Source organism: Acanthaster planci, linkage group LG14 (assembly GCF_054643075.1).
Source record: "Acanthaster planci isolate LZ-2023a linkage group LG14, COTS_SCS, whole genome shotgun sequence".
In the NCBI taxonomy this organism is placed as follows: Eukaryota; Metazoa; Echinodermata; class Asteroidea; order Valvatida; family Acanthasteridae; genus Acanthaster; species Acanthaster planci.
In genome coordinates, this window is record NC_141790.1 from 376,724 (window position 1) to 403,829 (window position 27,106).

The 27,106-nt window shown below is 43.4% G+C and overlaps 1 protein-coding gene across 4 annotated transcripts in view; it reads left to right on the top strand.

The window, feature by feature from the left end:
* The first annotated feature begins 206 nt into the window (after window positions 1–206).
* The window catches only part of LOC110977831 (fibronectin type-III domain-containing protein 3A-like), a 99,231-nt gene continuing 72,331 nt past the window's right edge, over window positions 207–27,106 (top strand). For 3 of the 4 annotated variants that reach the window (XM_022232298.2, XM_087145400.1, XM_087145401.1), the window contains exon 1: window positions 207–341. The gene's annotated coding sequence lies outside the window, so the exon portion shown is untranslated. Of the gene's footprint in view, window positions 342–22,080; window positions 22,503–27,106 lie in introns of those variants that run through there. The other variant, XM_087145399.1, reaches the window with a different exon arrangement.

Sequence of the window (27,106 nt, forward strand, 5' to 3'; positions counted from 1 at the left end):
TGGGAGACAATCTTTACCCCCTTCTCATGAAAACTATAACTACGGATGCCGGGGGGGCTGGTAGATATCAAGAAGCCTGAGCACTCCGAATGTGCCTTTAAGTTCAAGCTTCAAATTACCGTCACGAAGTACACGTTGTGCAAAATGAACACCCACAGGGCTTCTTCGTTGGTACCCGACAGCCTTCACACCAAACTTGCAGGAGGCGAGAACCCGTTATAGCCGAAGACGTCAAATGGTTCGCACATGCGTACTTAGTCGAAAATGGCTGTCGCCCACTGCATAAACATAGAAAGTCGTCCTGAAAATGGCCAGATTTTTTACTTTTGACGAAGATAAGGGTAAGCAAATTGCTATATTAGCTTAGTTTCTGATATAATTTGGCGTATTACAGTTATTTGCGAAGTTGTTATTTCCTTTGTGATGTCTGTCAAGGGCTTTTTAAAAAGTGAAACGTGTCACTTTCCCTCGATGACCGAGTCCTCTACACGTAGGCCCCCGTAGCCCGTCTGCCTGCCTGGGTCCCAGCTGTTCTGGGAGACGTTGATAAATTTGACCGGAACAGCAGTGGCATTCCCGTGCTTGGTCTGTTTCTCTCACTGCTCTGAGTACTGTCAGCGACGGAGCCCAATTTATAATTTTCCTTCTTTTTGTGAATCGCCTGTGCCAAGTTTTTGTTCATAGTTATGCAAGATTATTTTTCGATTGTTTTTGTTTGCGTGGTCATGCTGGTGCGCATTACATAACTTCTAGCTCGGACTGAGTCAGCGAACACGAAATATTTTGTGGTGTGTGTCGCAGTGCAGACTTTGTTTGCCGACTTAATGTTTCCCTTAACCACTGGACTGTTTGAATTCCATTAAAAAATAGGCCTGTAGGCCTAATTAGTAAAATAGGAAATGACAAAATATAGGATTTAAAGTGGAGTGCCCCTTTTCATGCTTTTTACACTTGAGTCTCATTCAGGTCATTTGGAGTATTTTTTTTAGTGAAATGGAGCTAGTTAAGTGGCCTGGGTGTACTGAAAACCTGTCCCTTTATGAAAATACTTTACCCATCCTAAGAGAGGTTTAATACTACAAATCAAAAGAAGTTTTGATACTGTGCTTTTATGTTATTGTACAAAAAATAATTTTGAGGGAAGGAGTATTCAGTGAAAAGTTGGTAAAAGGACAAAAGGTGTCATTGCAATAGAAGAACTAGAATATGTTTATAAAAGTTGAGTGGACCAAACCTGTTATGTTGGGTGTGAGATGAATTGTGAAGGGTCACACACTTGAACTCCGGCACTGTAAAATTTTTGTCTCAAAGTGGGAAGCTCGCATGACAGTGTGTAAAGGGCAGTAGGGAAAACACCCAAGTGTGTCACCTTTTGGGACCTTTCCGGGAAGCACTTGGCGCAGCAAATTCCTTGGCATTACATCCTAGTACAAAGTGATCGCACACAGCTGTCGGTGTTTGAATGATTCCAAACAACATACAACATGCATAAGTGCTGGTAATCTTTCACTCATTGTACACGTACGGTAGTTCACAACATGTATGCTAGTTTGTCGGGGACATTAATACCACTCACATGTATGTGAATTCCCAGCACTTGCATGTAGGAATACAACTGGAACCTGTTGTTCAATTGCTCTTCATTCTAATCAGCTTTCATCGATATCTTACTCTGCCAAAAAACATAATTATATTTCCCGTGTTGAAAAGTGGTTACCCAGCAGTTTTGGAAGGCAGTCAAAATTTCATTCAGGTAGCTTTCGGTTTTTGAAGGTAGTTTTATTTCTGGAGCTATCTACCAAGATAATGTGCATAATATGCATTCGCTATTCTACTCTGGCCCAGTTTTGCATCATTTGGTGTGTGCATGGTATTGCTGTTAAATGTTCCTGTAGATTTCCTGTGTTCACAGTATGCAGTTCAAGTTTGTAAAAAGTGCATATACATTTAGTATTTTGCCCTTGACAGTTTAAGAGTTAAACCAGAAGTATCCTAATTGGTGAAGGCCAGGTTACGTATGCATACATGCACAGCTGTATTGGATCATCACCAGATTCATCAGTAGTCTAAAAATAATCTGTTGTGAGGCTGTCCTTTTTTAACGTGGAACTGCATTGAAAAGGAGGATTGGACTCAGCAAAATTATTCAGTTCTTGTGAAAACTCTGAAGGATTTCTGGCACTAAGGGACATCCGATGTTCAGATCCACACAATGCATCTCGGTCAAGGTGCAGATTGAGTCAAGGTGCAGAGTAATGACTGACGCACAGGCAAGCTACAACAAGCGGTTGTCTTATTCGTCACCAGCGAAACAGGATTAGGCCCTGGGGAGACTGGGTGCAGTAGAGTGCCCTGGTCTTCATGTACTTCTGTTAAATTAATCACAGTGCAGCTTTTGTTTACCCTAAGTGTACTTTCAGAGTTACTCCCTGTACTGTGGCATTACAGGGAAATGGTAAATTATGGCACCCATAAGTTTTCACATCTTCATTGTGTGACCCAATTCTGTCACTGTTGTAACGTTTAATAGTACCGTTTCTACAGTGGTAGATGTCCGTTTCACCACAATTTTCCCTGACCTTCTCAGTATCCATATGCTGTGTGATGCGATACCAAACAGACGTTAATTTATGGCATTATAATGGCACGGGAAAGGCGATGCAGTTGGTAAAAAACAATTGGTGAAAAGAGGATACTGGTGTGTTGCATTGTTACATGTATGTGATGTCGGATTGGGTAATAACGGAAATGAATGGAATGGATACATGATTGTATCGTCGTCACAGAGACAGTGAAATCTTGTAATTATGTGAAGTGGCGATGGGAACTTGTAAAGTTCATTTTATTATTGTTGAATTAATTTGTGCAGGTCTATCTTCTGTTTTGTTCACAAGAAATTGCCATCCTCTTCTGTGTTCCAGATGCAGGGACTCTCTGCCACTCCTGTGAATGAGAGTCAAGCATCTTGGGTGGCGTCTTCGGAGAATAGTTCTAATTGTTACCGGTACAAGTGGCATCACAGACAATTTCTCAGTCTGTGCTGAAAGAGTCGCAACCACTCTCTCTTTTCACTATGAGCCCAAACATGCTCATGTAGCCTCTCCAGTCTTCCAGCTGCAGTGGTCATTTGGGTCACTGTCGTTAACCCAAACTCCCTCCTCCAGTCCCTTTCGCCTTTCCCCGCCCCCCAAAGGTTTTGTGTAAAAAAATGGCATTTGAAGGACTGAGGAGTGATGGGGCCAAATTTTGCGAATTTGACAAATGCTGATGTTTATTTCAGCTTGGTTAGCAGTCAGACACCTAGACAGAGACTGAAACAGATGACTGTAATTTGTAGACAGAGGAACAGACAGGTAACCAGTTAGTCTGATGGCCAGACAGACAGAAAAAAAAATAATCAGACAATTCAACCCTCCCACTCTCAAAAAGGAAAAAAAAACAAGTGAATGATCTTCCGATGCTAGTGTAGTCTTCCTTTCCTGTCCCAAAATACAGCTTTCCCTAACTGCTTTGCTGCTGGTTAATTGCATCGACATGTGAACATTTCCTGGGAGTTTGAATTTACAAACTGCCTCTTCAGGAAATTAACACAGCATTAGAATGAGTGGGTGTCAATTGATGTCATTTTCCTGTGATGGCGAAACTGATTACTGCGACAAGATTCTTCCCGTTCATTCACGTGAAATGCTTTCATAATTGAAATGAATCACCTGCCAAAATTGTGTACTTGAGCATGGTTTTTCATCAGTTTACTTGATTTTGAGATCTCGACAATATTTTGGGAATTTTCCCGACCGATGTCCCTGACCCGACCCCCCCCCTATGATAAATTGTTAGAATACACATACATGGACATATGTCATTGAATTTTCTTAGTTGCTCGCCAAGTTGCAATACGTGTGTCACTGTATGCACTTGTTGCGCCGCAGCATCTCCACAGGTACGTGCACATGGCTCCGAGACCCATTAGGGACTTGCTCAGTGCCCCCTTCCCCCTCGACAACAGCACTTCATGTGAGTGTTTGTTACACAAACAGACGAGCCTGTGCCGTCCGGTGAATATTATTAAATCTCCGAACAAAAAGAAAAAAAAGAAATGGAAATGCTGACCATATGGTGCCAACACAGTCCTCTGTGCATGAACACCGACACGCACATTGTGCCAAGAAGACTCCCCACCACTCACATTTGCCTTCTCTGACTAGTTCTGATTAAATCTGGTATCCTGCCATATGTTGTCTCGTTGTTGTCTGACCCCCCTATTTACTGCAGTAATGAGAGTGGACTACAGGTACAAACTTGATGTGTACGGAGCTGTCGTTGACACCATCAGATATGATAGGCCTAATCGGCGAATCTTCCCAAGATTTGCTGCGATTTGCCGCCTTGGTGTCAGTCGAGACTGGGCTAAATTGCTGTTCCAACTCGCTCACCTCCTAGCCTGGGAAATGTAAACAACTTGACTTCTTTTTTTTCCCCCATTGCACATTACTAGTTCAGTGTTGGTCCTTCAATAATCCGCTCAATGTCTACAGTGGTTCTAGACTCATGCGTGCAGCAGCTGTCCCCACACCTTCCTCATTTGTAAGCAAGCTAAACATAAATTAGAATTCATATTAAGCAGCGTCACTCCTTCCATATGTTTTCGTTTTTTTTTTATCCACATGTGTGCTCTTGGTAGCAATAGAATATGCTCTGTCACATCACGGGCCAAGGCTGTTGATGCTTTTATGACTGCTACACATGTTTTAATCAGGTTTTTTGATAACCCATTTCATGTCCATGCCGAAAGCCTGACTTCAGCTGAATGGCAGTGAGATGAGTTCTGATGACACAATTCATTGTACGCAATCAGCATAGCTCTGTGGTATCGCGTGTATGATGGGTGGGTAATCAATTGTGATTTGTGGGATGCTGTCATGGGGAGGATTTACAATTTTGTATCTGATGTCAAGAGGTCGGGCGTGCAGTAGTCATCATGCATGTAGGAAGGACCTGTGTCTAACAGTAACATGAACATATGGCACGGCACATACACAGTGTACACGTACATACTGTACATGTATGCTGTACATGCACAAGATGTCTGTCTCTCAGGTATTTCGCAGCATGTTGCTTGTACTCTGTACCCACACAAAGCTGCATACATTATGTTTATCAAATGATGTTAAAGATAGTGTTTGGTATGTTGAATTTGCTAATGTGGATGCCCTGTTGCACGGTTTCATTTCTGTTTCAATTTTGAATCTCATGGAATAATTGGCTAGACATCAGAGCCCTGTTACAAATCAGCAGGTTGTGGTTAATAGCAACGGTGCTGTGTCCATATACTGGCAGGTATTGTAGAATTTAATGTGACTTGACATATTAAATGCCACTCTAGAAAAGGGGAGGGGAGAACAGGATACCCCAGTAGGGGAAAAAAGATGGTAAAGGTACTCCTGTTTGTGACTTGGGGAGAAGCGGGCGTGATTGTCCAATTGTAATCAAGTGCTGACTCCTTTACCTGCATTGCCAAAAGGCTCTGAAGGAAATTAATTTAGTATTAAAATGCAGGTCAAATATCTCCCCCTCCCAAAGTGTGCCATATGGCAGTCTTAGTTGTAAACTACATATAGAATAGAAATGGAGCTAGCATGATCATGTTTAGGGGTAATCTTTCTAGTTGAGGCAGTCGGTTTCATATTTCCTGTTTAGACTCTGTGTGGTGTGTACCAGTTTGACATGCAGCTACCTTTGGCTATTGCTGGTAATCTCATGGATTGCTAATTGGAAGATGGACTTGGTGTGGTTACCGAAGGACCTACATTATCCGTGGGACTTAGTACTAGTCTCTGTGATTGGGTAGCACTGCAGTTCTTCCCTGCCCAGCAGAAAATACATGCTTACGTATGCCATGAGGCTTGACAAACAGGAGTTCCTATATGGGCATTGTGTCAGATGAACTCTTTTCGAAGGATGTGGTTTGTCAGAGAAAATCCTGACAAATTGCAGTCACACTTTTCTTTGAAACTTAACCTCTCAAGTCTCTGCATACTGCTGCCATTCTGTAAACCCTCCACCATCCAAGGCCAAAAATCACCTCAAGGTCTGAGAAATTTCAACAGTTGTGTTTTTTCCTCACCGTGGAACGCCGCAAATGGCATGAATGGTACCATTGCCTGCACTGAGGGAAAAGACAGATCGTGATGATTGTGTATTTTTGCAAACTTGAAGTACTTTTACAAAGAGCCCTGGAAATTATTTGTAGAATTGAGCTCTCCCTGGTGTGGGGGACATAAAATCAAAATCTGTGGTTGGTGTTGCTGGGATGGAAGTGGACTTGTGGTTAAAAGAATGCACATGTTGTACAGTACTGTACCTGTACAAACACGTATGTGTAGATCTACACATGAAGGTGCTGTGTTCAAAGATTCACATGTTGTCAAAGCAGTGTGCTGAGATACGGTGGAGAGAACCACTGCACATGTTCAGCAGGCTTCTGCCAAAAGGAAGCCCGGACTTCCTGTCTCTGTAGGTCAAAGTGTGGTCAGCATCAACAAAAGTAAACACGCTCCACTGCACATCCATAGTTGGGCCAGGGGACCCCTTGCCAAAGCTGGGTATTATCCTCTGCACTGTATCTCAGTACTGTCTCCAGCAGACAGACAGGGGCTATTGTGTGGGACAGTGACAAACTTCCCTGCAAAAGGGGTGACCATTGTGTGGGGACCCGGGTAGCCTGTTCCCTGTCACAGCCCAGGCCAAGTTGCTGGGGATCATGTTTATTCTGGCCTTCCTGTGTAAGCTTTACATAATAGGATGTTTTTGGAATGTGAAGTTGGACTGTGTTTATTTGGGACTTCCTTGGATAGCTTACACAATAGGATGTTTTGGGAATGTGAAGGTGGATTAAGCAGGACAGGATTTTCAACAGTGTCAGGTGAACTTTGAAGAGACGTTAGCATTGCCATAAACATGCAGGATTAACCCTAACCCCCTAGGCTCCTGCAGTAGAAAGCATACTGAACCTCACAAAATCCAACAGGTTCATGTACTTGCATTTAAATATTCCACCATCATTTGATCAAACCATTCCAGCCTGCACGGCAAGTTAGTTTATTTTTTCACTAGCCTGCAGGAATTTTTACTAGCCCACTGGGCATCGTTTAGCAAAATTAACCTCGACTGGCTTTTTGCAACTTGATTTTTGTTAACCAACACTGTGGAGTCATTGCTGTGGAGGATTCAAAACTGTTACAGTTAATCATAAACTATAATCAAAATTCAAAACATTTGTAACCGTTGTTTTCCTCACCTTTCGTCACCTTGAGACAAGTGACAGCTTCAAAAATGGTGTTACTCAATTAGACTGCCAAGCAAGTAAAAAATGCATATCACTTGTCCGCAGCAGTTGTACTAGAATTTGTGCACTGGGCAGTCTAGTGCTTAAGGCTGAGGCGGTTGTATCAAAGTTCCACAAATACAGAAAAATTTGTATGTTTTTAGAGAAAAAAAAAGAGAAACACTGGAGGGAAAAATAATGTTTGGTCACTCTTGTTGGGCATACTTTTAGAGTGCAATTTTGTCACCAAGAATCAGTAACTGAATTTTTAATTTTCTGCTCCAAGTTTGACCTCCAAATATTCATTTTGAATCTAGATAAAGGATTTAAAATCACTAATCAGTCGAATATCCAAATTTTTGAATAATTGGCACAGCCCTACACAAGTAAGCTTATGGAAAGATCTGTAGTAAACTCAAACTTCCTATCCTAGGCATTTTTTGGCCAGAAGCAGGTCTAAATTAGCCATCAGCACTGCAGGGACTTCTCGGAACAGCAGGGATCCTTGCCTGCCAATACCAGTACCTGCAATTGTGGCTAAAAGGCCCACAGAAAAGATTGCACACTCTGCTGTGACCTGTGCACTCTCTCCAGGGAAAGCAAATATCATTACACAAGCTTCCATTGTGCACGGGTTGTCAAGATGGAGGGGACTGTGGAGCTAAATTTGGACAACCACCTGGTTCCAGGTCACAGGTTGTCCATGCCTGGTACACAGAGGACACCTATACAATTACATGTATGAGACAGGTGGTCTGCATGCCATGTATTGATCATGACTACCGTAATGCATATAATTACTTAGTATACAATATATCAGTTCCTTGACCTATGCACTTTGCTTACAGAAATATTGGCAGTCAAGTTCCTATCACTTTGCTTAAGCACAGGTACCTGTCGTTGGCAGTCAGCAGTGTTTAGCCTAGTACTAGTAGTACATGTACATGTATATTTCGGTACATACATGTAACAAAAAGTGCCAACTGCAAGAAACTGCCTGGTTACAGTACCTCTTTCTGGCTGCTTACCAAAATCACACGTACCACATGGTTAAATTCAGAATCGAGAAACCCATCTATCGTGTCGGTCATGCTTTTCTTGATACGCACCCATCGTGAAGTTCGATACATAAAAATCTTGAACCCCGTGTTTCTGTGGCGTGTCATGTTAACAGTTTCTATGCTGATCACAGTGCTGGGCTTATCCTGCAGGAATGAGTGGGGCATACGTGCACATGTATGGTGACAGATGGTTACATGTTGCGGAGTTATTTGCAGACAATTTTTATGGAGTTGCACAAGAAACAAAACAACTTTCAGCTAGTAGTCGTTTTTGTAGTGTACAAAAACTTTATGTGACTGTACATATGTACTGTAGGCCTACATTTACCGTACATCTATAGGTGTTTTTGGCATAATACGCACCATGCCACTGTGATCTTGGACTGGTCCCCGTCCCTATTGATTTATTCGTAAGCCTCTGAGACGTCTGGGCACTACACGTATGGAATGGGGACCAGCGTGATCTCCGCGGTGCGGAGCCAGAGGAAATCAATACCGAATTCTGCGATATCGCAAAGGAAAAGCAGGAGGGGAAACGCCACCAAATGTTACTTTCAAAGTGAGTTAAACAGTGAAAATGAGTCGTTATTCCTAATTTGGGTTCATATTTATTTGTGCAGAAACGATCAAAAATTTTTACCAGAATTTGTTTTATTTATTTATTTCTTTTTACCGAGAATGGTATTTTCCGCTTTCTACCCCCAAATCCGCAATTTTGCGGATTTTCCGGAAGTTGATATCCTTCTCCCCCCATTTCAGCTCGTCACTCTCAAGAGTTGGGATTGTAACGTGTTAGGCATATTATGGCTTCTTCCCCAGGAACCTTGTGTTATGCCTTCGTCATGAACAGCCAGCATCTCTTCAAGGGGAGGGGAAGGGGGAGGGGTTGATGGCTGTTTACGGAGATGAATCATGTTTGCTAACCGTACCAGTGTGTGTGTGCGCACGTCATGTACACTACTCCACAGTGTGGCCATGCCCTCTCTTGATACATCATGACTCATGTTAAAATTCATCCTCACCGGGGAGAGCTCTGGCTGGTGCCTCTTCTTTGACCTCCTCACCGTTGCATTACAATCGTTTCAAGTGGATTACAGTCCAGAATTTTCTGCTTTCCGAAAGTCATATTCTGCCTTCTACTTTCTAAATTTTAATATCATGTACATGTATGTGACCAAAGGGTTATCAGATAACCCTTAGGTCACATACATGCACTGTAATGTACACACCCATGTATGTACTGTAGGCCTACATTTACCGTATATCTACAGGTATCTTTGGCATAATGATACATGTAGGGCCTGCAGGCACCATGCCACTGTGATCTTGGACTGGTCCCCATCCCTATTGATTTATTCATAAACCGTGAGACGTCTGGGCTGTGTGCTGGCCCGTAAACTTACATGTACAGTGCATGGAGGCAGACCATCACATAAAGATGATCACTTTGGAATGTGATTGAAAAGAATTCCCATGTTCGACTTCCACCAAAAAAAAAGTTGCCTGCACTGAAAAATCTCTGTCTGCAAAACAGGTGCGTCATTAATATTTATCTGTTCAAACTCCTTCGTGTCAGTTGTGCACAAGAGGAAATTCTTAAGTGCAAGTGTGACAGAGTTGAAACATGTTGACATGTGCCTTGTACGAGTGCCGTTACAGCAAATTGCTGGTGTCTTTCTGTCAAAGTTCAGCTCCCCAAAAGCGTGTGAATCAACAAGGAATGGACCATGCAACTAGGTGAGTCTGTTTCGTAAATGTGCTTAAATTGAGGAATGGAGACACAGTCCGTTCCCTCAGACCCAGTGCGTGTACTCCATATGCCAGTGTGCTTGGATGGGGATTGACAACCAACACAATCAAAACACCTCGAATGAAATTTGAACCAACACTCCCTCATGTAATTCCTCCCCTCACTGGATGGAGGGATAAGATGCCCCCTTTTGTATTTATTCGGTGGCTTGGATGTGACCTGTCCCATGCAGCGTTTGTCTTCTCAGTGGTCAGGCGTACTAGTGCACATGTACTTTTGGGCTTTTCCTCCCCTCTCCCCCCCCCCAGCAGGAAGTGGCCCGCAGTGCAAATAATTGCTGAGGCCATGACCCTTAGGGTTCTGCACTTCATGTAGTTGGACCTCTCGCTGTTGCCATTCCCAGACCCAAGAGATTGAAAGAAAAAGTTCACATTGGGTTTTAAAATGATTGAGCTCCAGAAGTACATGTACAGTGCTTGTGTAATTTCCCAGCAGGCTTGTACACATGCGTTGAGAAAAACGCTGGTTTTTAGGAATAAGTGCTAATGCGGTTTTGTCCTTTCTCTCTCTGTCTGCCCCTCCCCCAGATCGAGCGAAAAGCCTGGCAGTCCTTATTTTCTGTTTTTATCATTATTAAAGTCGTTAATAAAATAAAGTATTAACATACCGGCATATCCTACTTGCAGGTGTTGGATTTTGTCAGATTCGGTAGGCTGTGTACTTTGCTAATTTGCTTTCTCAGTTAACATGTACACTGAGTGGATAATGAACCATCGCGGCAGAGCCTTTGATTTTTCATGTGTGAGTACCAGTACATGTGCACGTACATGTATGTATATGTAGCTGAACATGATCCTAGCAGCATAGAATTAGGACTATTAGCACCATGCCGAGAGCAAGACCTGTGTGTTCTCCAGTCGTGACTGCCAGTGTCATGCAATCCTGTCTGGGACTGTTCATTCAAGGACATGAACTTCTGCAGTTCCAGGAACTCATACCATTGGGGCTTGCCTGTCAGAATTATTCAATCACTGTTGGGCAAAACTATTCAGCAGTGACCAAAACTATTCAGTGTGGGCCAAAACTATTCAGTGTTGGTCAAAACTATTCAGCGTTGGTCACAGCCGTTTAGATATGTATGTACATGTATGCATTCAAATTATTGATGTTGGTCAAACTATTCACTGCCTTATCAACACTACACACCCCAGATTTTATAAATAATGTTTGTGTAGCCTTTTTTTTTTAACAAAACCTGAATTTTGAAACAGCACTTTATTTAAACTTGTATTCATAAATACCAGAGACAGTTTAACCATTCCTTCATTTCCTGTCTTAAAACGGTTGATTAGCACCGGTTGTCTGTTTACCACTTTGCGCAGTATGCACCATATGTGTGCCTATCATCGCATATGGATATTGTGTATGACTACTCGCCCGAGGAACATACCATGACGTGACTAAAGTGGTGTCTGAAAACAAAGTAAAAGTTTTGAACAAAACCACTGAAAATTTCAAATTTTTTTTGGAATAAGGATTGATGCATGTACATGTATGTGTAGGGGAATGGATTTTGATAATGACCGTCGCCTTTGGCTCGGGCATTATCGGCATTCGTTCCCCTGATCTGGTCTGAAATTGTTTAAGACTGGCCAAGCGCATTTCCCTTACTCTGGACTATAGTATTGTGATGTATCGATATCAACAGAAACATTATGTGTAACAGCCGGGTGCCTTGCTCTTTTAGTCAGTCTGACATGTATTGTCTATATTTTCGGTTGAGATTTCAAGCGTACATTGAAGAAACCAGACAAATACCAAAGGTGATCAAATGAGAAGACTTAGCATCAGTCAACTGGTATTTCTTACATCTCTGTTGATGAATGGTGACTGTACTCTGTACAAAAAACCTTTGGCAGTGGCATTTCTATGTTGAGTGACCCAGATTGTCAGTCAAGTGGGCGGGTTAGCTGCCACAACATTGGTTTTCATGCTTCCCTGTGCACTAATCGGGTTAGGCCGGAATCTGTGGAGTAATGAGCCCCATTTACTCGGACAATTATCGGGTCGAGTGTAGGTGGGAGCCGACGCGGGCACAACCTGAGAACGGCGAGCACTTTTGTGAAACTTGGCGCGGGGAGGGAAGCGATCGAGTACGTTGATGCAAGTCTCCCGCATGTCTTTGTCTAAGGCACACACGCACATGCACATGCTGAGCAGGGCATTAGCATGAATAGGCTGGCGCGTCTACAGTCTAGCCTGCCCGCCTCCACCGTGAAATAAACACCAGCGTTTGGAGATGAAACGCAGAAGGGAGGATGCGATGGGGGGGGGGATGTTCCAAATACCTAATTGCAGACAAGTGGCTTTGGTCACTGAGGCACTTGAGACAGTGCATTTTTATACATGCACCATTGGGGGATTTTCTCCTCCCACCCAATAATGTGTGCCAGGAGAGAGAGAGACGGAGAATGTGAAGGATTACATCTCCAGGGGAATATTCCAGTTTTCCCTTTTTTTGAATCCAACAGTTTGTCATTTTTTTTGGGGGGGGGAGCAGTTGGAGTCTGTTTGTTCTGTGGAGTGCAGAAAGTCATTTATTAATGGGTCGTAGGGTGGAAATGTGATTGGTTTTATGCCTGTAGCGCTGTCTTGTTCGCTAGCTGGGAAGATTTGTTACTAGTACGGGCCTCATGAGCAAGTCCCAGGAAATCAGCTCGTGACTGCTGGAGTCCAACTGTCTACATATAGGTACGACGTCGTCGTGAAAGAAAAAGGGATGAAAACATTGGATATGAAGTACAAAGCCGGGTGTACTGCAGCTTCCATATGGTTTGGGAGAAACATCACTCGTGGCTTCTGGTGTATCAATTGATTATGTATGCAGCGAAGGTGGCGACATTTTGGGACTCGACATGTACGTGCAATAAATCCGCGTCTGCACCGAGACTCGTTTGTAATTTGGACATCGAGTGGAAGGGCCGGTCAAAGTTAGCAGAGACTGCCAGCTCCCTCTACCATATGGTACTGCGCTGACTTGCGTTCGTGTCCGTGTTCCTCCACGTACAATGTGATATGTACATGTTCATGTACATGTACCTTACAATGTACAGTAGATCAGTGTATCGGTACCGTACTGTTCATGCATGTGCACATGTACGTGAGGAGAATGTTTCATGTACTGAGAAGATCATTGGGCAGTGATGGAGCATTATGATAGGGACTATCCGATCTAATAAGTACAGTTCGGCCATTTATTTCTCTGCTGCTGAATTACACCATGACCAACCACTAACGGGAGGTCCCTTTTTTATGGTACTACCGTACAGGTACAGTATGTTATTTCAAGTACAGGTACTGCGGGTACATACATGTATGTACCGTTATGTACGTGGCCAATATACGTGTACAGTATGTGCACACTTGTTGGCTTACAGGAACTGAACCTCACAAGATTCTGTGACATCTTTGCTCAGTGTTAAAAACCTGAAGTCTACTCTCTAGCAAAGTCCAGCCATGCTGACGGACCGTGCCCTCAGGCCATGCGCATGTGCCACGCCCACGTGTCACACCTGTCTATCAGTGGTATAATGATGGCAGGTTTCACTTCTCTGTGCACGTTTGTTTTGTGAGTGAAGAAGATCCCCTTGTGTCGAGCACTCCAAAGATTTGGCTGAAGCTTCTAACCGTGCTCGGATCGTGTAACCTCTGCGTTGGATTGTGTCTGGATTCCAAAATCTGCTTGGGCATGCACCTGTACATGTCTGTATGTACACGTATGTTAATAGCTGTTGTAAGTACAAAAATAATGCGTACACATGAATTTGTACAAGTATCAAAATCAGTGTCGTGTTTCACTGAAGTACTCGCAGATGTTCCTTCCTCACGTTGGAACTGCAATTCTCTATGCTGTCAAGATACAGCGCTTCTGGAAACATCCGGCACTCTTGGAAAAGCCCCTCTTCCAACCACCTCAGTGTGATATTGTGGTGTGAACAATGCACTCACTCATACATCCAATTCTTGACGTGATGCAGGTGACAGTATTTATGCAACACTCATTGGACATGTGGCAGCCACTCTGGTGCACTTTATTCACATGTACATGGTTTATATCAATTCCTGAAATGATGCAAACACAAGAGTGTGCAATGTGCATTCGGCATTGGAGAGGAGCACATGTCAAAACACCCACGTGCATTGCCGGTGAGGCTGAGTGAATCAGTCTTATACAGTTGGCATACCTGTACACCTTTTGTAGGGTTTCATAAAAGTTAACATCGATTCAAGGGCAGGGATTACCTAAGCCATCAAGCTCAGTGTTACATAAGGAACCTAACAGATTGGAACCCAACAAGTGAGACTGTGAAGACACCCCCAGCTCCATTGTATTGTGCTGGGACGTTTGATTACACTGTGCAGCATCAGATGGCCATGTTTCTCTGACCATGGAGGAGGCAGGGGGCTTGAAGGGAGAGTTGCTTGCTTAGGATTCACACAGATGACACTCACAAATGTAAGCTCCTGGTGTTAGTCACGGGTTGAAGCATATATGCGTTACGTTTCCCTCCTTCATTTCAGGATTCCTGATCCCGGTGAATTGCTTGAACGTTGAGGGTGGGCCGGCAGAATCACTGACCCCATTAACTCTGCTCATCAGAAGACAGATGTGTTTTGCAGTGGGCGCGTACATTGTACATTCCACAGATGCGGGGAGGAGACTGCGTACATGTACACACGTGTACACCATACACCCCCCTCCCGCCGAATTGTCCAGTGAGAAAGCCTGCAAAGGCCACCTGCTCCTTAGATTGTTCACTTGCACGAGCAGCAACACGCCTTGGAACAGATTTGCCACATTGTCATAGAAAGGTTGATCACTGACACCCTCGCCCACACTCCACTCCACCTACCCTACAAGCACCATGCTGGTTGCCATGGTTTCTGAAATCTACTTGTTTTTCTCTTTGTACTGCATTCCCCTCTTAGTATTAGGTTCAACACTGTAAGGAGCATTTCATGGTTCCACGATACGGTACGGTACTCTGGTGCTAAGAAAGTTCCATTATAGCATACCGCACCAGCTCAAAATGCTTGTCAGGAACATAACTGTACACTAAATATCCCCCACTTTTCTGCTCCAACTGTCTGGTAATACTTGGCCATTTTCCAATACTCAACTTCTGCTCCGTCTCAGGCTTCAACTGTTTTTTACTAGCTGACTTTGAAGCTGTAAGTGCAGTGATCAGTCTAACAGTGCCACAGAACATCAAATAAGATGCAAAAAAGCCCAAAATTACAGTAATCCAATGTAATTTAAACGCTTCAGGCCCACAATCGGGGATCGGTTTTGAGAACGAAGCCTGAGACGGAGACGAAGTTGAGTATTGGAAAAACGGCCCTGGTTATGTGGAAGATGTCATCAGATCAGTCCAACACGCTCTGATACCGGTCCTTTCCCTAGTCTTGCTAGTGAACTACCTGCAGGTTTCTAAATAATGTATATGCACTGATGCTAATTAGTTTTGTTTTTTGTTCTGAAGGATTCGCAAGTATAACCAAACCACTATTACGTGGAACTACTTGTATTACCAAATGAAAACTGAGTACTTGTGTAATGTAGAAGTGATGTGTTGTGAAAATGTAAACCCCCCTCCCCCCTCCACTAACAACTGGGAGCGCTTGCCAAGCCTGTTTGGATCAACAACCTCTAGGTGTTAGACTGTGGTGAAGTATTTCGTCTTGTGCCTTTTTCTTCTGCTTCATGTGTTCATTGCTCCTTGAATTTTATTTATTTTTGGGGGGAGGGGGTTTCTTCTGCCATTTTGAAAGCGATCCAGTTTCGCCCGTGCTCTCTAAATTATGCATGTACGGCAGGATCACAGATCACCACATCAAGCGATGCGTGATGCAACAGATCAGTATGCTGTGCCCCTGCTGCTAGTGCTACCTGTCTGCACATGGACGGGGGTTGGAGAGCACCACTACCCAAGGGGCTGAGTCATTCAAGGCAGAAGAGAGAGAGAGAAACTAAAATGACATTAAAAAAAATGCATTTTACGCCTTTTAACCCAAATGCAATCGAAACACATTGCTGTAAACATCACAAGGGGTTCTTCTGATAAAGTCTTATTACTGGTTACAAAAGGATAGTTTGCTGTAACAACCCTCACATCCTACTCCTTTAAAATCATTCTCATGAATTGAGAATTAGCCAGTTCACCCGCTATTGCGAATTTCCCTCTCATTCTTTAAATTTTTTTGTAAGGGTTGGTTGTTTTGGGTTACAGTCCAAATGCCCAAGGAATTAATATGTTTGAAAACTTTTCTAAATTTAGTTTTTTTTTTAGCATAATAAGCCATTTGAGATAACCTGAACAAAATATTGAATAAAAGCTACCGTACATACTCTGTACTTTGCGCAGGTTTTTTGCCAATTTTGTTCTTTGTAATTAAAACATTAAGTGTGATTGTATTATGCACTGATGTATTGTAGGGCCTCGTGTAATACGATGTCACACATCTCGTTACATTGTGTATACACATGCAGTTGCCTTACCGGCATGCATGGGGTATAGTAAACAAACCAGGTTGTCATTTTCCTCCAAGTTGTCATCACATTCTTCCATTCATAAGTACGAGGTCGAAAGCTTTGACAGAGTGTTGTTGAGCCAAATTTTTCTTTCTTTCCCCATTCCTTTCGGCCCTGCGCCGAGAAATGTTTTAGCGGCGGGGTCAAGAGACGTTTTGCCTGGCAGAAGAAGGGAAGGAAATGGCCCCTGCCTTCCAGTGTCACATTGGGTGGGCAAACAACTTGAGCTTGATTGATGCGGAGTGCACATGCAGTCATGTGCCATGTCGCCGTTGTTGTGAACATGGCGCTGGCGCTTAGAGGGGTGTGGGGAAATTCGAGTGCCATTAAAAATGCATGCGCCCCGCGGAGTCCCGTGAGCACATTTTCTGGCTGTAACTGGATAGCCATGTTTGGCAGCCTAAATGCACTTCTTCAGGATTTAGGGGGAGGTAAATTACAGCTCGGCTGTGGTACATGTATGTGCTTTTATGTTTTGCTCTCTTTTTTTTCCCCCTCATTCTGAGAGCCTTTTGTAAACTGTAGAGCATCTTGCCCTGAAAAATGTTAAGCACGGGGGCAAATGGGAGAAAGTGCAAGAAGTGGAATACAGCGAATGATAAATGTTGCTCTCACTAATGAAATTCTGACATGTACATGTACGATTTTCAAAACCGGGCTTTGGTCCGCGGTGTGGTTTCATTTCCGGCTAAAGAACAGACTGATTGTGCCCTGTAAGTTGTGTGATCTACATTTATAGTGGGTATCAAACATCAACAAACATGGCGTCCTCCCATAGCAAAGAGTGTATTAAGTGTTGTTTGCCAAAAAAATGAAGCTGTTCAGTGGTAGCCCTCAGGTCATCAGTACCGGTAGTCTGAGTACTGTAACGACCGTCAACTTTATTTTTGGTAAATGACACGTGCGACTCTCTCTGCTGTGGGAGGACGCCATGTTTGTTGATGTTTGATACCCACTTCTGCATGTAACGGTAGGTCACATGACTTACCGAGCACAATTACTGAGAAGTCTGCAATGTCCCAGCAGAACATGACAAGCTCATCTCCACCGATAAGGGGGGGGGGCTAAGATTTGCCAAGTCACACTTAGAGATGAGGCTGAGGTGTGGACCCTCTCTATCCTGTTTAAAGATTCATGCTTGTATAGGCATTGTGCGTTGGATGCAACATATACATGCACTGTATGTATGTACATGTACAACTGCAGAGTACAGTAATATATCATACATGTACATGTATTTCAGCCATTCTGATGATTCAGATGAATTGCACTGTGTGTGACTTTTGTCCAGGCCAGGGCGACAGACTTGTTCAAATATGACCCGCAGGGCACAGAGATTTGGGAGAAGTGGTGTTACTGTTAGCATGTCCCCAGTGGATTGTGTCAGTCTTTGCCGTATGATGCTTTTTTTTTGGAAGGGGGGGAGAGAGGAGGGGTTGGGTGGGAGAAAGGGTCAGTACATGTACATGTAGGTCGTTTACAGCTGCATGTCCAGTCAGTGTTTGGTAAATAAACAAGGTACATGTAGGATGGGAAAGGACCGCTGGCGATCCCCCATAGTATGATTGATTGTTTAAAGGGGCACAGCACTTGGAGGTTGAAGGAGTTTTGGCTTATTATTCTTCTTTTTAAAGGCCTAAATTTCAGTCCGTCAGTTGAAATCATTGACTCTGTGTACCGGTACATATACAGACGTTGCAAAAAATTGGCTTGTAAGTAATCAGTCTTTTGGACATTAATTGGCCAGTATGCTTCAGAGCATGGTAAGTTATAACACAACCTTGAAGATGCTGGTGGGCATAGCGAGCATGTGTGCACTCCTTGTGCAGTAGTTGTCACGATGCATATGGCTGTAGTAAGTAGTTATCACCAGCATTAAGCCTGTACTACCACCATTAATAATAGCCAAAGGTGTCTGGCGTGCAGCTCTTCAGGAGCGTAAAGTCATTCCGAAGTGATGTCATATTTTGTCAATTACATGTATGGCAGTTACCACAATGACAGGTGTGTCAGTTTTAACACATACAGGTACATGTACATGTATCCTCCACTTTGGTGATCTGGGCTTAACTTAAAGAAACTGAAGGCTCTAGAGCGAATTGTTTCACTGGTAGCCGTGTCCATACCAGTACGCATGTACCATTACATGCACTTGGCGTGAAGCTCCAAGTGGGATGCCTGGTAATGTCAGGTGATCTTCCATTTGAGGTGACTTTTTGTGCTGTTCACACCAGGTACCAGTAGGCTGGACAGTGGAAATTTTCACCGGGACCACTGTTTGGCTTTAGCCTTTAGTATTATTTCCCAAATAGGTTGCTGGAGCTGTAATTCCGGAGCAAGTACACTGTACATGTACGGTACGTTCACTGTATCCATCAGTTAGTATTTATAGCAGAGAACCTCCATAATTGCTTGGCACTGCAGATTTTTTTTTCTGTGCTCTCAAAGGTGTGCTGTGTTATAATTTCTTGTACGTTCTATGCATATTTTCAAGCCCTCCTTGCTATCAGGGCCACTGAAAACAGAAAAACACGGTAAATGGTTCATAGTGAGTAATGCAACGTGGAATTTCTTCTATTTCCTCTCTCCCCTCAGCGCTCATTCATTCTTTAAGTTTAGTACATGTACCAGCCAGTGGTGGCGTAGCCAGGATTCTGAGCACGGGGCAAGGGGTTAACGGGAGTCTTCACGCTAAAGCGGGAAGGGGAGGGGGCTATCACACACTCCCCCCAGCCACGCCACAGTTCGGACTGGGATAAGTACTACATGTACATGTACATGTTCATCTATATGGAAGTGTCGCTTCAGTGCAGACAGGTGTATTCGAACACATGTACACTGTACGTTCTAAAATGTACTGGTAAGTAAATATTGCACATGAAGCCACATGACCCTTGCTCTGTGGAAACTACTTGTACCTATACTTTTGTTAGTTATCCTCCACGGCGACACTACTGTTGCATGTACTGTGCACTGGAGGGTTGTGGCACATCATGTGAATCCTTTAAATTTTGCATATAGATGGATCATCACACAGGACTGGCACTTGAAGTACCCGTACTTTACATGTATGCTGAGCTGTGTCTTGAATCAAGCCACGAAGCCGTGGTATGGACCAAATGGACCTGCATGTATAATGTACAACGTACGTATGTGTACATGTTATTATTATTGGTTTATTATTGTTAAATCAAACTGTGTAGTGCAGAATGGCAGCCTGAAAGTTGAATTGCACTTGTACTGTTGGTACATGTAGTTACATCTTATTGATAAAAAAATATACACATTGTAATAAATATTGCAAGTAATAAAAAGTCTACAAATTGGATGTGGTATAAAAATACATGTATAAACATCAAATCAGGAGCACAAAACAGAACACAAAAATATCTCATCGCAAGTAAAAACAAACACAAAAAGAGCCAGGAAAGGCAAACTTAAAGTATACATTAACCCTAACCCTGCTACATGTAAATGCACCAGAGGTAAAAAGTTGTTGCAAGTTGTTGCATTTAGCAGGCAACGCAAGTCTTCTGGTGGTATGCATTTTGGTGCATTTAGCAGGCTTGGTGCTTACGCCCTAGCAACTAGTGCACCAGAATGCACTGGTGCAATCCGGTGCATTTAGCAGGGTAGCTAGTGGTACCGAGAGTGACATAAATTTGTTCACTGCACAATGCACCAATATGCACCAGTGCATACTGGTGCATTTAGCAGGGTACCCATGTGAGGTTTGGTGCATACTGGTGCATTTAGCAGGGTACCCATGTGAGGTTTGGTGCATTCTGGTGCATTTAGCAGGGTACCCATGTGAGGTTTGGTGCATTCTGGTGCATTTAGCAGGGTACCCATGTGAGGTTTGGTGCATACTGGTGCATTTAGCAGGGTACCCATGTGAGGTTTGGTGCATACTGGTGCATTTAGCAGGGTACCCATGTGAGGTTTGGTGCATACTGGTGCATTTAGCAGGGTACCCATGTGGGGTTTGGTGCATACTGGTGCATTTAGCAGGGTACCCATGTGAGGTTTGGTGCATTCTGGTGCATTTAGCAGGGTACCCATGTGAGGTTTGGTGCATACTGGTGCATTTAGCAGGGTACCCATGTGGGGTTTGGTGCATACTGGTGCATTTAGCAGGGTACCCATGTGAGGTTTGGTGCATACTGGTGCATTTAGCAGGGTACCCATGTGGGGTTTGGTGCATTCTGGTGCATTTAGCAGGGTACCCATGTGAGGTTTGGTGCATACTGGTGCATTTAGCAGGGTACCCATGTGAGGTTTGGTGCATACTGGTGCATTTAGCAGGGTACCCATGTGAGGTTTGGTGCATACTGGTGCATTTAGCAGGGTACCCATGTGAGGTTTGGTGCATACTGGTGCATTTAGCAGGGTACCCATGTGAGGTTTGGTGCATACTGGTGCATTTAGCAGGGTACCCATGTGAGGTTTGGTGCATACTGGTGCATTTAGCAGGATACCCATGTGAGGTTTGGTGCATACTGGTGCATTTAGCAGGGTACCCATGTGAGGTTTGGTGCATACTGGTGCATTTAGCAGGGTACCCATGTGAGGTTTGGTACATTCTGGTGCATTTAGCAGGGTACCCATGTGAGGTTTGGTGCATTCTGGTGCATTTAGCAGGGTACCCATGTGAGGTTTGGTGCATTCTGGTGCATTTAGCAGGGTACCCATGTGGGGTTTGGTGCATTCTGGTGCATTTAGCAGGGTACCCATGTGGGGTTTGGTGCATTCTGGTGCATTTAGCAGGGTCCTGGCAAATACCCCTTGGGGGTTAGGGTTAATACTAGAAACATTAATTATGGAATCAGAATGAGAACATCACACTAGGCAAGGGGTAAAACCACACTCAAAGGAAACAGCTCCTTGCTATAGCAACCCGGTGATAGATGGAATATTGCTATTTTGGTACCTACTGGTTCTACATCTCACCCTTGCGAGAAGGTGGGAATTTCTGAGAGTTATTTCTGGTAGGGGAAAGTACAGTATAGTGTGATATGTACATGCATGTACATGTATAGCTGTGCTTTGCTCTACCTCTATGCTTGTAGGAACTCTGTGTGGTTCTTCTTTGGAGTGAACTCCAGATGAACTATACTAATAAAAAATGTCCATGTAATATGCACCTGGAGGATTCCTAATCCCAGTGCACACACAGAACATAATGTAATGTACATGTACAGTACAAACGTACATGTGTACATGTAGTTATGTACATGTACTGTACTATACATTGTATGAACATGTACATGTACATGCACTTTATATGTACATGTAGGCTGAACAGCTTTGTATGGTCACAGGGTACAGTGCCAGTACTGCACTTAGCAGAGCTGCGACCTCCATCAACCAGGGCCTGTTTAGTTCCTTACTGTCCCCGAGCCCTGCTCTGCTCTGCCCTCATCTGGGTCATGGAATGCCAGCGTGCAGGAGGTCAGGCAGTCTGGTACTGTGGGAAAATATTTATAAATTTGAGAGTGGGAGAGAGTGAGAGGAAACGTAGAGGGATATATCCAGACAGTAGGGTAGCCAAGCCGGTGAAGGAAAACCGCTGAGGTGTACATTTTGGGCTGGGAGAGCCGTGCTGACTGTACAGATGTGCTGGGTGTCGGATGTGCAGTGTACTGTACATGTACAGTGTTAGTAGTAGTATCCTTTTGTGAAGACTGTTCCCTGGACATTATGGTTAGTGAAGGAAAGGGGCTCCATGGAGAACTTTCTTTGCCCTAGGAGTGAATATGTCTCGACATGCCAAGAGTAAGTTTCATCTTTGTTGCATTTTAGTGAGAGTTATCCATGTCTCAGTACATGTGCCGGTACTGCACATGTTGTGGCATTCCTGAAGGAATGTACATGTAGGTCCTAGTACAGTACTAAAACATGTCTGGAGCAAGTCTGAAATCTCTGTTGTCTTTTGTTGAGACTTATTCATGTACTGGTGCACAGTCCTTTGCTGAACTGATTGTTTAAAGTCTGTTTTTGTAAGTTGACCGCAGGGGACCTGTTTTGTGCCGACTAACTTTCTAATACTTGCGAGCACTATGCTTGTACTACAGGTGTAGCACCGTACTTACATGTACATGTAGGGCACGTGTTCGTAAGTTGATAACACCGTATTAAAGTAAGACTGACCCGTGTGGAAGCCGTTTTTGTTAAATCTCCAGCCAGCGAAATATTCACACCATACATACACGTAGCTGATTGGAATGGAATGAGACAGAACTGGGCACTTGTTATTGTTTGTGTTTTTTAGTAAAGAACATATTCCTTCATACATGTACCACACATATCACAACACACGATGGTACATGTACACCTGTACATGAACCAACGGATCCTTAATACTAGCACGGTACCGGTACATGGGCCAGAATACAGTTACAGGTTGTCCGTTTTTATTATCCTGTCATGTAAGCCAGATTCACTGTGCCGGCTTTTTCTTTTCTAGTCCCTTTTTCGCATCAGCTCAGTTCATATTTCAGGACCACTTGCGGTTTGCCTCTCACGCTTCATTACAGTACCCAGGGGAACAGATGATGAAAAATCATTCATTGTGATAATATCAGAAACAATGGAATCAATTGGGATGTTTTTATTAGTCTAGTCAGCAGACTGTGGCAGCTGGCTGTATCCAGTCACGGTCTAACAAATCAATTTTGAGTTCAAAATCTGGCAATGAAAAGAGTATTACAACACAAGGGACAACAAACACAAACGGACCGTCAACTTGCCCCACCGAATCCGGATGTAAGCAAGAAATAATAAGTGCTCATGTATAGGCACAGGTATAGTGAAAAAAACGGTCTCCCCCCCCCAAAAAAATCCTCCCTGCCCTGTCCAGCCTGAACCTTTGTATTTAGTCACGGCTTAACAAGTGGCATAACGACCGGATGTACCTGAAAGATAGGTTACATTACACTGGCGCCAGAAAGTGCACGTGTCTGATGTGCCCAGACAAAATTATGCATATCAAAGACTTTGTTCATTAAGAAATGCTCACGTAGGCTTACAGTACATGTACATTGCAATCGAAAATGAACCTCAAAATGGGGAAAAATTGTCACACTTTTTCCCATCTGGGAAAAGGAATATTCGTTTCACAGATTTTTTCACTGTGGGAAAATTTGTCACACTTTTTTCCTCTCTGTGGTAAAGGAAATTCACAACTTATTTCACAAGTGGGAAATTACTTTCACATCTTTTCACACCTGTGGGTAAAATGTCCACAGCTTTTCATGCATGGGGGAAAAACATTCACAACCTTTTTTTGTTTCACAAGTGGGAAATTTGCCTGTGAGTGGTAATACTTTCCACAATGTTACCCTGTCATTTTTGCAGGGTTAAGTTTCAGTTGCAGTGTACTGTGCGTGTACATTGACGCTGTACAGTGGACCTTTCCCAGGAAAAATGTAAATAAGACAGGCGCATGCGCACCACTGTTTGGCAAAGTTGCCGAAATCTGTGACGTAATAATACAAATGTCCATGCGTGTCACCACCATCGCCGTTTCTGCACTAGTATAGTTGGACATGAGTGCCAAACTTAAAGACAAGGAATTGTTACTGTTCAATCTCATTAGACTGAGAACTTCACTTAGTTTCAAGAAAAGCGTGCTCAAGTATCGAACAAAGGTTATAATACGGTTTTGATTGACCTGCAATGAGCCAGGTTATGGTTACTAGCAGTTCACCTACACTGCTGACAGTGTTGATGGCCGCGCTTGCCAACCAGTGGTAGCAGGGCCCATGCGCCTGTCTAATTTGCATATTTCATGGAAAAGGTCCATTGAATTGAACTGATCTTGGCTGTGTCAATCTTTGTTCAGTGGTATGCAGATGTCACTTCTACACAATCACAATTACTGAGAAATTGAACTTGTCACTGGTGTCAGGAGAGCACAGATTTGAATTTGAATATTAATGAATAATGGGGGATTGAAATGAAAAAAAAAATTTCAACTTTAAATCGTCATGGCCTCGGTATTCCCTTAGAAAAGAATTCTGCCGAATTTGTGATTTTGGGGATCAGAACACTTTCTTGACCTTGTTCTCGAAAGGAATTGCGTGGTAAATGGTGAACATGAATCGGTACATGCATGTTGGCATGACTGTCTAATGGGATGCTATTAGTTATCACACGAGCGCGAGTGGTATATGAGACACAGGTGCACTACATTACTCCATGTTCCAAGAGCGTGAGCGTGATAACAAATTTTTCTTCAAACAAACTTGGGGTGCAGTGAAGATTTAAAGGCCTTTGAATTTGTCACAGTCACCTTGAAATTGACAGTAAATTTTCCAGATGTGCATTTTGCTGTTGGCGCAATGCGTTGAATTAGAATAACGCATTAGGCGGGGTTTAATATGAACCGCGCAATGCAGTCACATGTATGTATCACACAGTTTGTTGCCATGGATCGACCACTCAGAATTGAGAATTCAAGTTAGCTCGAAGATAAATACATGTCTGTATGTACTTAGTGACTTGTACATGTACATGTTCATTACTTAAATTGAATCCGAATTGTGGGGTTTGCAAGCAAGAAAGACATACAACTCTCCCCCCCCCCAGATACAGTGGTCCTGTGAAGTGTGCACACAGAGTATCACTTCCCGGAAAAGTGTACAGAGTGGAATCGGGGTCATGACCCTGGCAATGCCATGTCAGGCACAGGCTGTGACAGGCACAGTGTTTATCGGTAGGCCAAACCATTTCTGACGTGTAGTTGATGCAGATGCTTATTCCTCCCTGAATTCCCCCTTCCCCTCTTGGAGAGGCCACTGCTGTGGGATGAGTGTATGGTACGTAACTTTACATGTACTTCACTGAGGGTGACATTGCACTGAGATGTCGGACTTTGCTGACTATGTACGTGTACATGTGTTTGTCCAAATTGAGGAAAGGACACCCGAGTGTACATGCATTTTGATTTTATTGACAGCCTCAACATGGTACATGGTGGCCCTTTCCTGCCTTAAAATAGAAATTTTATTTTCACTTGTAAAGCCTGTGGAATGAACAGTAACAAAACAGACTTGAGAAGACCAACCTTTTTATCGTAAAATGTGTAAGTACATGTAGAGATTGGCCTCACATTGGTTTCACATTTTCATTAGGTGTAGATCAAAACGGTTCACTAGTATCTGACATTGAATGATGGGGGAAACCTGGCAGTTTGTTAATTGGCCTTGAATGATACACAGGTACCGGGTATTTGTCTTTTGAAAGAATTACTTTTCTGATTCAAATTATGCATTTAATGCTCTTCCGTTTCTGATAATGCCTGGTGGCTGTTATTATGTAGCTCCGCTGATAAGGAGGAAGTTGCATTAAATATTTGAAGCCCACAAACTAATTTAATTCCTTGGAAAATTGACGCAAAAATGTGACATGGAACATACACATACGTGTACACTGTGTGTGCTTCCTCTATCAGGATTCAGCATTGATGTGAAGAAGCGGAACCAGTATTTTTGCTGATGGAGGGGAGGGGCTAGGATGGGAGCGGGAACCTCAGTACTTTTCAGGGAAAAACCAATAAAACGTGATGAACAGTCGGCCACATTTGCTGCAGGTGTGCTGCGGTGTGTCCATCAGCATTTGACTTTGTATACACGCATGTAGATGATACTGGTACGGGGTACATGTTGGTAAGACCCGATGTTTTGCCTGGCCGAGTGCCCTGACTCTTGGGGAGGGCTGTGACAAAACCACTGGTGGTATGTCAGGATACTGTACTGTCACATGACCATACTAGGAATATGTATCTGATACATGTGTACAGTCTGTAATATGCTAAACTTGAGGCTGTTTGTTATACATGTACATGTAGGTACCAGGACAGTGTTAGTTATCGGGTACCTGGTACATGCCATGTACATGTACCGTATGTCAGTTTTTGGAATGTACATTTTATATTTAAATGTTGCCTACTCATTTTGTAAACGTGCACAACATGTACATTCGTGTACAGTGTTAACGGTTACAACGTAATTTTTTCTCTCAAATACATGTACCGGTACCAATAATAAGATATGTTGTGATTGTTGGCCATGAATTCAGGCTTTGGTCCCCGCAAACAGTCTGTCTTCTGTTCAAGTTTATTCTCAGCCAAGCATCGCCACTCAAATAATTGCATCGTGTACGGTAGTATGGAAATTCCCCAGACTACCCTGATCCCTCTCATCTGCCTCATTGGTCCATCGTACAGCACCAAGCAGTACAAAGCTGATGTCATCGATAAGAGACTGCGGTCTGACTTTTATCATGCAAAAGCATGGGTCAGTGATTGATGAGTGGGGTGTGGAAACCTCGGTTTGAAGATGCTTCACTGGAGGCAGGTCATTACAGAGAAGCAGAAG